A 12,709-nucleotide genomic window follows, 5' to 3' on the forward strand; every position below is an offset into this window, starting at 1 on the left:
AGATTCTGTGCTGCTTTGGTGCAGTTCTGAGCCTCATATTAAATGCCAGTCAGCTCTCTTCACAGAGTCGGTACACAAAACAAATCCTTTTCCTGCTGAGGAGCAAGGACAACTTTCAGGCCCTAAAGCACGAACAAGGGTGGCTGAAGAGAGAAAACAAGAAGGATGGGACCTCACAACCTGGAGCTGTAATTGAATAATTAACCCCAATATGCAAATGGACCAAAACTTATGAAAATGTAAGACCTTATGACCGGTTGTCCATTTTGTGACCATTTTGGGTCCATCTTGGGTGTAGCCCTAGTCAGGCCCTGTCCTGGCCAAGGTGGATCCTGGAGGCCTTTCAATAAATCCCTACTTTACTCTCTAGCTCTGTCCAGTCTCAGTTTCAGGTCAGCTTTCCCAAGGCATCACCAGGGCTATAAAATAGATATGACAACACAATGGGACCACAGAGCTCTGCATTCCTGGGCAGTGCTGTAACAAAAGCTCATGGTCACTGAGTATTCAATGGGGGCCAGTGGGATTTTCAAAAGCCACTGGATACCCAGCTCCCATTGTGGCCAATAGAAAACCTGTCTGCACCAAGAGATGTCTAAAAATCCCTGGGAAAAACTCACAATTCTGACACAGCTTCTCCTTCTCAAGCAGTTCAGGGGCAAAACATTCTTTTTTAAAACTGGAAGCAGCTATGCAAATTGGGAACACCTCAAAGAGTTATTTTGTATTCCTTCAGAGGGGAGAAGCACCCTTTGTTTTCGTTTCAGTTTTATCTGGTGCCTCCATCTCATGTTATGGAGGCACAAGCCAAGCCTGTAACAGACTTTGAGAGGAGTATTAATGTGGTGCGCTGCTCCCATCCATCTTTGCCATTTGGCTTCTAAATCCATGCAGAGATTAAAGCAATAAGCAGCTTGTGGGCGCCCTAAGTGCCTTTGACGGTGTAAGAGGACGATTTATTTGCAGAATCACGGGAGACCAAGGACTATCCCATAAAACCATCGCAATACCCAAACCCTGAATGCCCTTTGCTATTGGAAAAACCAGAGAGGAAAACCATGTAAATTATTGAGTACACACTGGAGACAACTCTGATTTGGGAACAAAATGCTTTTAACACTAAGCAGACACTGGTTTGCTCCAGGGGAGAACGTGTTCCAGGTGACTTCCCAAGGCCAACCAGCATACATTGCCCTCATCAGAAGGGTGCATGCTCCGCCCAAACACCATCTGTCACTCAAGAGCAGGTTTTTTTTTCTTATTTATACCCTGTGAAGCACCCCAAGGGCTTTTAAATGCAGCCTGTCACAAGCAGCAGCCACAACAGTGACAACAAAATCCGCTGCGCTGTTTACAGAAATGTTTATCTGCTTTATGAAGCAGCAACATCAACCAGGAAACCTTTATCCTCACCTCGCTGTTTTCCTCAAGAGTATTCAGTGCTTTCTGATTTACACACGAGCTGTTGCCCTTAGGCTTTCCCCCACAGAGGCATAAGGGCTTGCTGGTTGAGAAATGTCAATTTACCAAATGATTTATATTCCCTACTAGAAATATTCGGTATCAAACAAGTCATGTCATTGCTGTAAAGCTGACAGTTATAGGAGGGACAGTTTTGGGAAACTGCTGCAATAAGAAATGCAGTTTGGAATTATCCACTTGCACTAAATAGGTGCTTAGGCAGATTATCAGATGGGATTAACGTGGTGCTGGGCTAAAACCCCACAGGGCACTGCTGCAGCCATCGATATGCTTTTTGATCACTGCTTATAAAATGATTTCATCTCAGCTGCAATGCTGTAGAAATCCAAAGGTCACATCCTGCCCTTGGGAAAAAAAAAAAAAAAAAAAAAAAAAAAAAAAAAACACCAAAAAAACAAACTCCACGGATGAGGGAACTGCACAGGAAAAGCACAGCTTTTTTTCATGCCTTCAATCTTTTTTGCTTTTAGCCATTGAAGAAGAAAAAGGATGCCCAGGCTGTACATGGTGTGACTGTTAATACTTCACCCCAGAGCTGCCTTCCCTTGGAGTTGGAGCCTACAAAAGCCAGGATTTCAGAGGAAACAGTATTTTGTCCATAATCCACCTCCTCATGCTGTCCCAAACTAAACTGCGGAGTGAAAAAAAAAAAAAAAAAAAAAAAGTTCAGAATTTCCTACTTTGAAAAAGTTAGATAATAAACACCAATTCATGGCATACTGACCCAAAAAGCTCCCAGCAGCTGGCCACGCCTGCCTATTGCTTATGTATTAGGAATTCCTGCATTGTGTAACACAGTTTTGCAACTGCTCTTGAACCGCTGCCCATTTAAATCGAAAACATACCTTTTTAAAGCAAATAAACAACAGTCAAAGTACTAATCTTGATGAACTCATTGATGAATATTCAGGAAAAAATTCCTGTGAACTGGCCTTTACCATCAACATAAAATCTGAAGGCTGTAGTAGAAGTGTTGATACATTGAAATATTTCTTTTATCGCCGAACTAAAGAATAATGAAGGGAAAAAAACTAAGTTAATTGCTCCTTGGGATTACTGAGCCACACACGGGGAGCTGAGAGCTGCACTGATCTTTCCTACAAGAAACCACCTCTGTGTGAAATTGTATCTAAGATTTGAACCTAGGCACAAACTACCACGTGGAAGCCTAACTGGCCATAAAAACACCAAGCTTACAAATTTCATATGGGCAGATGCTCATTCCTCAACCACCACAGGGCAGTTTCCGGCCATCAACAGCCGCTGTAGAAGACAGCACTGAAACTGAGAACTTCACCAGGTGTACTTTCCTCTTCTCTCTTACACATCTATTTTCCAGCTGTAATAGCTCAGGGCCTTAGTAGAAAATGTTTGTTTTCTGTTTGGGGGAGATTTTTTTTTATTATTATTATTTTTTTTTTTGTGGGGGTGGCGTTGTTTTGGTTTGATTCTAAATCACTGAGAGTTGGGCTTGAATAAAGCTCTAGTTCCTAAATACCTTCAGGCTCTGACGTTCAAATCTTCCCAGACTGCTCCTCTTTCTATTTATATGCTGTGATTATTGTGTTTTGTAACGTTTTTATTGAACTATTGCACAATGCCCTAAATGCCCACGAGCACGGCTAAGAAGCCTTTATTAATGGCATTATAAAGACGGTTGTTGTGAATTCAGTTAATGACAAAAAAAACCCAGAACAACAAAACCAAACCAAAATATAAATAGGTCGTAGCATGAAGAATTCCCAAGGCAACTAATTTTTCAAAGACTTCAAAGGTGTGCTGGCTGCCAGCCCTGAAATGAGAAGGCAAATCTCTGCCAACTGGCATTAACAGGGCTAATAATCAGTAAACAGACTGCTAGGAGAGCAAGACTGAGTACCAAGCCATGAAAAAAAGCACACCCCGCTGTAAACAACTGAAGTAATTTGGTTTCATGAAGAGGAGCCAAGAAGCAAATTAAGATCTGGGTTCTGGTTAGGTCATTACTCAAAGTGGCACCGATGCAATGATGCTCACGACTCACACATGCTGCTTTTGGTGGTTACTTTGGGCTAAACTGAAGAGATGCTTTGGAGATAGAAATCTCACCAGAGTAACCTCTCCCCTTCTGCTGGGAAAGCTGTGTCTGCTGCTCTGGAAGGACTTCTCTTGGCACAGAGAAGAGAGCAGGTCTTCAAACCAAGCTTTGGGCACATCTCAGTCAGGCATGGGGCTTTTCTCCATCCTGTTGTCACTCGTTTCCCCCTTTTTAAAAAGGAGGTTCTGCTGTCCTTCATCAGGACCTTCCCACTGACTGAAGTAAGAAGCAAAGTCATTATCCCTTTTAATGGGACTTTTTGTCTTAGGTATGGTTAGAGGGGGGAAAAAGGCACATCCCAGCAACTCTCTCTGTGCCACCCTCACTGCAGGGCTGCAGTTTAGGAGATAACAGAAGATCTTAAACGGCTCAGGCTGCTGAAAATAGGTGATTATTTCCCTCTGCACTCAGCGCTTGTTTAGACACACACAAAGGGGTTTGAAAGCATGGCTTGGGTTTGGGATTCTCTGCAGAACGAAACCAAAAGAGCTCCAGCGCTCATGAAACCTCCGGGCTGCCAGAACCGGTGACTACTGACACAAACCACAAACCAAGTTTTCCTTGGAGAACTTCCACCCTCCCAAATAAAACTCCAGCCGCCGCTGTTTGTACAAACTTCCATTCATGCCATAGAAAAACCATCAAACCTCTGACTATGGAGACAAAAAAACCCAAAAAACCAAAAAAAACCCAAAAAAACAACCAACCAACCGACCAACAAAAAAAACCCCACCAAAAACCTCCAGCAAAGGTGCTCAAGCTCACTGAAGACAGGGGGTTCAGCAAGCCCTGCTGGAGAGAGACAAGGAAAAAGTGTGGGAATCTGCTGCCACACTTTCTTTTTTTAAATTACAGAAAACTGCAAGCCTAAATATTCCACTTCCTATTCAAGGATAAATTGTGTAATTCACCAGAAAAAGGGTATTACACAATGAAAACACTAAGAAAATAAGGAACAACATTCTACGTGTCACAGGCAATTTGCTCAAGAGCAGCTCTTAGGTCACTGGAGGGAATTTTGAGAGGTCTAAACCACAGCATCTTGTTAATACAGATGCTATTGCATCAGTTATTTTTCCCCCTGTATAATCCATGCAGAAACTCAAGACACTTCCCAGATCTGTGGGAGGAAAGTCTCTATTGCTGTGACATCCCTAAAAGCAAAAATATTTTCGTAGCCCTAAATAATGGAAGAATAAAATGCTTGAAATCTCTCCAAACAGTAAACTGCACAAATCTGGTCTTCACTTAAAATATTTCCTGCAACAAGAACCACTGCAAGATTAAAGTGAGGATTTTAAGTGAAATTGCTACTTGGCATAATTGCACACGTGCAAAGGGAAACTGAAGTCCATTCTCATCATCATAATATTTAGATGATCAATTCTTTCTTGGCAGTCTTCAACAAGGACTTTGTATTTTCCCTGCTAATCCGAAAGCAGAAACTCATTCATTTTAATCACCGATTTTAAACGAACCCTAAAGAGCTGCCAAGCTAAACAAAACAGGGAATCTACACGAAGTTCATAGAACAGAACAGCTCTGAAAGTAATAGTAACACAGGACAGTTTTCAGAGCAATGTGTGGTCGCTCATAGAACAAAAGCATGTTTGAGTAACAAAATAAAGGTGAAAAAGTTTCACATTTTAAATGATATTCTACTCGTTCTCTACTGGCCACAAGTTAATGCTTGTCCTGATAAGAGCTTGAAAGGAAACGGTATTGAGAACCCAGTTGTAGGAATAAGTAAAAGCAGATATTGGCAACACAAGGATGTTACCAGTGTCTGACATCCCATCCCTGAAAGTGTCCAAGGCCAGGTAGGACAGGGCTTGGAGCAACCTGGGATAGAGGGAGGTGTCCCTGCCCATGGCAGGGGGTGGAACTGGATGGGATTTGAGGTCCCTTCCAAGCCAGATCACGTTGTGATAATAAGAATTATGAAGTTATCTGGGGAGAATGACATTAAGAGTTCTCGTGTTTTTATAAAACAGCAACAAAAATTATTTGAAGACAATGAAATTGCAAAGCAAAGCCTTCAGAGAACTTTGGTCCAGCCTCTTTAGTCCAGCTTCTTTCTCAGTGGGAGTCAGATCTCTTTGGCATCCAGTACCAAGGTCGTTCAGGATGTCCTTGTCACTGAAAACAGTCAATGGGCAAATTCCTCAGGTAACATGCCCACAGCTTTCCTCTAAGAAGTTCTGATACAATTTCAGATTTACACTTTCATTTTTAGCCAAACGGGAACTTTTCCTATCACTTATCTACAAGGCAGAATAAGTGGGAAGTTAATCAGATACAGAAGATCTTTGTTACAACTCAGCTGCTGAATTACTACAGGTCACAGGATTGGAAGGTTCTGCAGAGAAGGAACATCCTGGATGGATACGTCTTGGTCCAAGCCACGTTACTCAGTCTCCATGCAACTTGTGAAAAGCAATTTGTGCTTTAGTGTCTTAGATTTAGCTCTAAAATGGGCATAACCCCTATTTTATCTGATTGGAACAATCTCGGCCTTTAGCAACCCTTGCAGAACCTCACAGCGGGAAAATATGTACATAAAAGCTCTCAGGAATGCCAGAAATTCCTTCATAAACCAAGTGCATTGGCCGCCCCTGCAAAACAGACTCACAGCTACAGCAGCAAGGAGCAAAAACCACCAGACTTTTGAGCTGATGAGGCTCAGAGGCAACTGGGTGTCAGCAGGGAGGGCAGGAATCCAGGGAGGAGAGACAGCTCCATCTAAAACAACAGGAAACTGCAATTCCTTCTGTAAACAGCAGCGGTGAGGTGGGAGGAAACCCAGCTTGTGCATAAACAGGCAGGCCTGGAGCCCCGGGAATGGAAGGGAAGGAGGAACGCAGCCCTGGGAGCGGGAACACGCCGTTCCTGCAGCAGCATTGCCATATTAATACAATGCTGAGGGGGGCTCAGCCGAGATGACAAATTAATTGGGAGCCAGAAGCCCTCTGACAAAGGCACAGAGCCCCGGTGGCCGTGCCAGCAGGGCTGGCAGTGCCCTGCACAGGCACCAGCTGTGGCATGAGCAGGGGAGGCAGCGTGTGCAGGGAGATGCTCTGACACACGGAATAAAGGTGAAGAGCAATTCAGGACAAGGGCAAAGAGTGCTGAGCTCAAAACTATCATTAACAGCAGCCCTGCCTGAGCTGGAAACACTAAGAAATGTAAGTCAGGTAGTTATGGAAAAGAGTCTGCCCCATTTCCTGCAGACAGAGGAGCAGAGTATTTCAGCCAACAGGTTAAAGCAGACAATTCTCTTCTCTGCAGAAGGCTGAAAATACAACAGATGAGTCAGGAATAATTTCTCCTCTCCTTTTTTTTCCAGCCCTGCTCAGTTTGTGTGCCTTCCAAGTTGGGTCATCACCCTGCTTTACCTCCCAGCTCCAACTCACTACAGGCAGAGAACCAGCAAAATAACCTCAAAATGCCCATTAAGTACCAACGGTGTGGTAATTCCTATATCCCACATGTAACCAGCAGCTGTCTGATCTTGAGAACTCCTCTGAAAATTATAAACCCATCAAGATCTCGTTTTAAGTATGTGAGAAACTTTCACACTGCATCCTCAGAAGAAATCCCCGCTTAAGAGAGACTTAGCTTCAACTTCCAGGATCCCTGGTATGAAAACACCAGGGAATAAAAACAAGTTCTTGTTTTCATGCTTCTTAAACTTCTCTAGTCTGAAAAAAAACCCTCTTAAGGGGAAAGCCTATGAAAAGCTTCCTAAGATGCTGCTTTTCTCTGCAGCTGGAGAAGGCATTGATTTCATCACTTTGCTGTGGCAGGACTTAGAAGTGACATGGAGCTGATACAAATAAGGATCAAATTTATAGGAAAAATAGATAGAAAACCCTCAGAACAGTAATACAACAGACACCATTCTTACTCTGGGGTGTTGTAATTGTACAATACATGAACCCAGCATAACTACATTGCAAAAACCTCAACAGCCTGAAAAGTCTGTCAGCCTTTGGCAGTATTTTCTACATCTGTCTCAAGAGTCACTCCAAGACCACCCAGATTTGTTTTAATGTAGACATCAGAAATCAGTGAGTGGCTGGGAAATGAACCTGGGGTAATGTGGCTGTTCCTTCTGCCACCTTACCTGGAGAGGTGCAATAAGGGGGTGGCACTGCCACTGGTGAGGCAGCCACTGTCACACAGAGCCCTGCTGCTCCTGTAGTGCCGCATGGAAGGTTTAGAGGACAGCAGGTTTCAATTTCACTCTCTCAAATATGCATTTTTCAAAGATATCTGGAGATCTAATTATTATATTCACTGCTCCCCTATCAACAGTGGCTAATTAAAAATTGATATTCATATCTATTAACACCTATCCTGCTTTGTTTTATGGACCATCGGAGTATTTTTCATCTTTTATAAGTGGCTTCTGCTTGCCCACTTTTAATGTCTGAATACAAAAGAAAACGAGGGTCAGCCAAGCTTTACCTTCATAAATTGAGGTCTACACAGAGATAAAGGGCAGACATTCCAAACAGTGCCTGTGCTGTCCTGGAAAAAGGAGTGAATCATCCCTTAACCACCTCAAAGGCTGAAGCATGAGATTCCTCGGGGGTTGCGTTTATTTTGGGGGTGGGATGGTGGGAGGAGAGAGACTTGTTTGGGTTTCTCTTCTTTCCCAGTGCTTGGTCCGCCCACTCCTTCCCTCCTCCAAGAAAATTTTCTGCCGATGCAAATCGACAGATCATCGATGCTGTGAGCAGGGCAAAGCCAAAACTGCAGGCTGTAAGTTAGGGAAATAGAGTAATGGAAAAGAAAAGTAATGGAAAATGGAGCAGCAACGCTGGCAAGGTGCAGAAAACTGAGCAGGGACTCATGAAAGCTCAGTTTGCTCTCAGCTCTGCTGCTGGCTGACCTTGAGCAAAGCTCTTTATCTTTCCCTGCCCCAGATTCACTGTTGGTGAAATGGGGCAATGACAGCACTCTGGAAAATATTAAGAGCTCCTGCTAATGTTACCCCCTGCTACAGAAAATATTTCAAATTTTAGACCACTGGGTAACTTCTGTACACGGTTACAAGATTTAATAAGGGTTATTTTATCCATCAGTTGTCTGGCAACAAAAATATGTGCAAATCCAAGTGCTACCAGAAACATTTTAAGCACCACAGCTCTGTCTCATTGGGATTTCTAGCAGCAGTTCTGCAAAAGGGGATGGAGAAACTATTCACTGCACATCCCTCCCCCTTGTCTGACAAAAAAAGGCTTTACAAGAGTGAGGAGATGGAAAGACTGAGAAATCTCGATGGGGAGAAGGTGGCAGAGAAAAAAGGGAGGTTTGGTATTGGTTAACCAGAACCACACAGAGTTTTAATGGCACTGCTCACAGTGACAGGGCCAGGTACCAGCCTGGTGCCAGCCTGCAGGAAAGGCAGAGGAAAATGCATCTGCTCACACACGAAACACACACTTGCTTTGTTTTTCCAATTTTTTCCCCTCCAGAATCAAGCTCCTGGCGGAGCAATTGTAACAAATTGCACAACCCAGCTGACCTCCAGCCTTGTGCTTCACCTTATCGGTGCACCAGGGTGTCTGATATTAACCCAGAAATTCAAGAGTTGCTCTGCCTCCCTGCATAATTCATCTCCTGTTGGTAAAATACGGTAGCAAAAATCTCCTCAGTTCACTAATCTTTAAAATAACTTTTCACCTGTGTCCTGTCTCACAGCCTTAAGATATTATAACTCTCCTGTTACCTACAGATATAAGGTCAACATCCATTAGTATAAGACAAATTATTTTATGGCCCTTTGATATAAGGGAGTGGAGGCTTATTTTTCAGTTATAGTCTTCTCTTTGAAGCAGGACAACCAATTTGGGAGCCACAATGACCCACATCCACAAGGCAAAATAAAGTCTTCTATTCTACATCCTGAGCACAGCCTCCAAAATAATGTCAGGTATTCACTTGGGCCCAGTTACAAAGGCAGTGGGACTCACTGCCAAGTCCAGCCAGAGATCCTAGAGGCCCCAGCAGCTTCTGGGAGTGAGAAATGGCTGTATTTACAACACAAGTGAAGCTCCACAATACCCCAGCTTCTATTTCTGACGTTGCTTCCTTTCACTCCAAGCACACGTAAATTCACATTTGAAAAATATTTTCCAGCTTCTCCTATTTCTTGGACAGCAGAGCCTGAGAGCTGCTCGGGATATGCTGCCTCCCTCACATCCAAATCTGCTTAACAACACTCCTGCTGCTTACTCATGGCCTCAAGTATTCCTGCCCAGTCCACAGGTACCTTTAAATTTCAAAGCCCAGAAGATGAAAGGATTGAATCTTTCCAAATCTGTGTTTACTGACTTGACTGTTTGAAGTCTGGAGACTGCAAAATTACTGCCTGCTCCCCAGGAAGGAAATCTAGATGTGGAGAGGGGAAAAGGTGAGCTTCTTCTGACAAACCACTTCTTACAGTGGCCTCCTCTCCGAGCTGAGTAGTTGGCTTTGGAAAAGATTTTTAATCCCACACTTGGGAATTGGTTCTCTTCTGGAAAGATGTTGCTATTTATTTCCATTGCCTTCAGCTGCCTCTTTTCCTCCCTCCCTCCTTCCCTTCTCCTGCTGCTGCAAAATAGACTGAGGAAAAGTTGGAAAAGAATGATGTTCAGACCACCCAAACAGCAGCTGAGGGAGGAGATTAAATTTAGCAGCACTGGAATGCACATTTGTGCGCTCAGACCCCAAAAACCTGCTCCTCTCCTGGGTCGTTTTTAATAGACTTGGCACGTGCCAAGTAACCTGCCAAAGTCTCCCAACACTTCTTCAGCACACAAATAATAATAATAAAAACACCACCGTGTGCCTGTTATTATCTTCGGGGAAAGAGCTGAAAGCCTTGTTCAGAACAACAGTATCAACTTCCCTCTTGATAAATGTCTGGCCGAGTTCCCAACCTTCACAGCTTTCCCGGCTGAGTTTCTGTCCCTGCCCCGATTATTCCAGGCTCATTCCTGCCCCCATTAGCACCATCGGGCGCAGGAATGCAGGCAGGTCCATCTCCTGCCCATCCTCTGCCGCACTGAGCTCACTCTCAGGCTGTTTTAGAAGGACTCTGTGAATGACAAATGGGTTATTGACCGCAGAGGTCCTTTTCTCCTGCCAGATTATTACACAGAGACACTTGGATGCAGTTTTGCCTGGTGCATTTCAAAACACAAAGTCAGGCACTTCGCAAGAAACTGAGCGATTTTTTTTTTCTTCCCCCTCCCTGTCTCTAGAGCTGTGAAATCAGGTGATGAAGTGGCAAAGTCTGTATCTCAGTGATACACAGCTTTCTAGATTGAGAGTTACCCCCCACCTCTACCCTCTCCCCAGACAATCAGGCTGTAATGAGCTGCTTAATCTAAACCATAAGAGCTCCCATCAAAGCCCAGATGTGACATCGTGGTGTGAGCATGCCTGGGACCGAAGTGTGAGGCACCTGTAACAGATGCCAGCGAGCCGAGGGCTGCTGAGCTCACTGGGATACCACATCAGACAGAGCAAACCTAATAAAAAATATGAAAACATATAAAACCAGCTCAAAACCAGGCAGAAAATAGTTCGAAATGGAGAGTAACCACAAGGAACGTTCTTCTTCCTCGGGTTACTGAGGAAAGGAGAAATCCAGGTTAGTTCATATTTTACAGTGTGAAGAGAACTACGTGGAGAGAAGGGCACACTGCCCCAAAACGCCTGCCAACACTTGTGGGAAAAACGAGGAAGGGAATGAAGCCTGGTTTAAGATGTGTGCTGAGCCTTCTTCCTTTGGTCGGCAGGAGGGATTTAAGGCCACCAAAAACATATTTGCAGAAGAAAAAGAAAACATCCTCCCAGCGTGCTGAACCTCACCACTGAATGCCGAGGTGTCGTGGCACTGACCTCGCTCCTGGGTGTGGGATGCTCTGACACAGCCACAGTTTCTGCCCAGAGGACATTCACCTTCTCTCTGTGCCTTTGTATTTTCAATGGTATCAACACACCCAGAGCTGTGCCAGCACGGGCTCTGCAGGCCTGAACATCCTCTGGCAACTCCTGTCTCTCATGCTCTGATGGAAAGGGGAGGTTTCTTTAGTGACAGCTGCAGCTCAGGAGGCCTGTCCAGGCTGGTGCAGAAAGGGCACACAACAGGGTTATGCTGTGGGCACAGCACAGCTGGACATTGCTGGGAAGGGTTTGAGTTTTTTGAGGCTCGTTTAGCATAGGGAATCATCCCCCTCATGCACACAGAGCCAGAGCAACCTGCTCCTGGCCTCTGCTGCATCCTCTCCAATACAGCTGGTATTCAAAGAGATTCCCTGCGAATCACTGACAAGCAAAAAAAACCCCACCAGCACTGGGAGCGGACTGTAGTAGATGAAAATTGAAAATGACAGGAAGTTTTACTTCATTTAATCAATATACACATCGCTGTACTTGACCAGCTACTGAAATACTGTGAAGGTCAAAAACAACAACAAAAAGTTCTTTCCAAACACTTTCTCTATGTTCCCATCCCTTTGTTTCCCTAGGCTGCTGCATTATACTGACCAAATTATTTACATGGGTGTGTTACTATGAAGAAAATGGCTAGAGATAACTCAATCTTTAGGTAGAAAAAGCACTCCTGATGATGAATTTAAAATAAAATTGAAAATCAACTACTTTAGAGAGCCAAATATTAGGCAATGCTTTTACAAAACATCGATTTACAGCCTACCCCCCATCCCTTTTTATTTCAGGTTCTTTACATATCAAAAAAAGCTGTGCTGGTAGCAATGTTTGCTCCCATCCGGGGACAAACATGTGCTACTGCTTGGCTTCTCCAGTGCTTTCTTTTTGTTCCAGAGGTGCAACAGGGCAAAATGATTGTCTGGAATTACTCCTGATGGATCTACAACAGCAGAGCTTTCCCGGACAGGGACTCTGTGCAGCCTGTGCGTTTTCTGTATCCCCCACCAGAGGCACGTACTGCTCCCAGCTCAAACACAGCCCCAATTCTGCAAACGTTCAGCAGAAAGGGCTGAGAAAACAGTATTGGTTTCATGAATCGAGAATAAAAATCACAAGGCATTGTCTTACACGGGGCATCAGGAAACTGTGTGAAAGGTTTGATTGTCTCCAGTGTCAGCAAATGCCAGCAACGTGCCATGG

General features: G+C 44.2%; 1 protein-coding gene across 2 annotated transcripts in view; it reads right to left on the minus strand.

Annotated features, from left to right (window-relative positions):
- Window positions 1-12,709, minus strand: part of HTRA1 (HtrA serine peptidase 1) — a 32,122-nt gene that overhangs the window by 17,630 nt on the left and 1,783 nt on the right. The window lies entirely within an intron of this gene.

This window comes from Chamaea fasciata, unplaced genomic scaffold, assembly GCF_029207755.1.
Source record: "Chamaea fasciata isolate MVZ Bird 193981 ecotype frontalis unplaced genomic scaffold, bChaFas1.0.hap1 SCAF_9, whole genome shotgun sequence".
Classification (NCBI taxonomy): domain Eukaryota; kingdom Metazoa; phylum Chordata; class Aves; order Passeriformes; family Sylviidae; genus Chamaea; species Chamaea fasciata.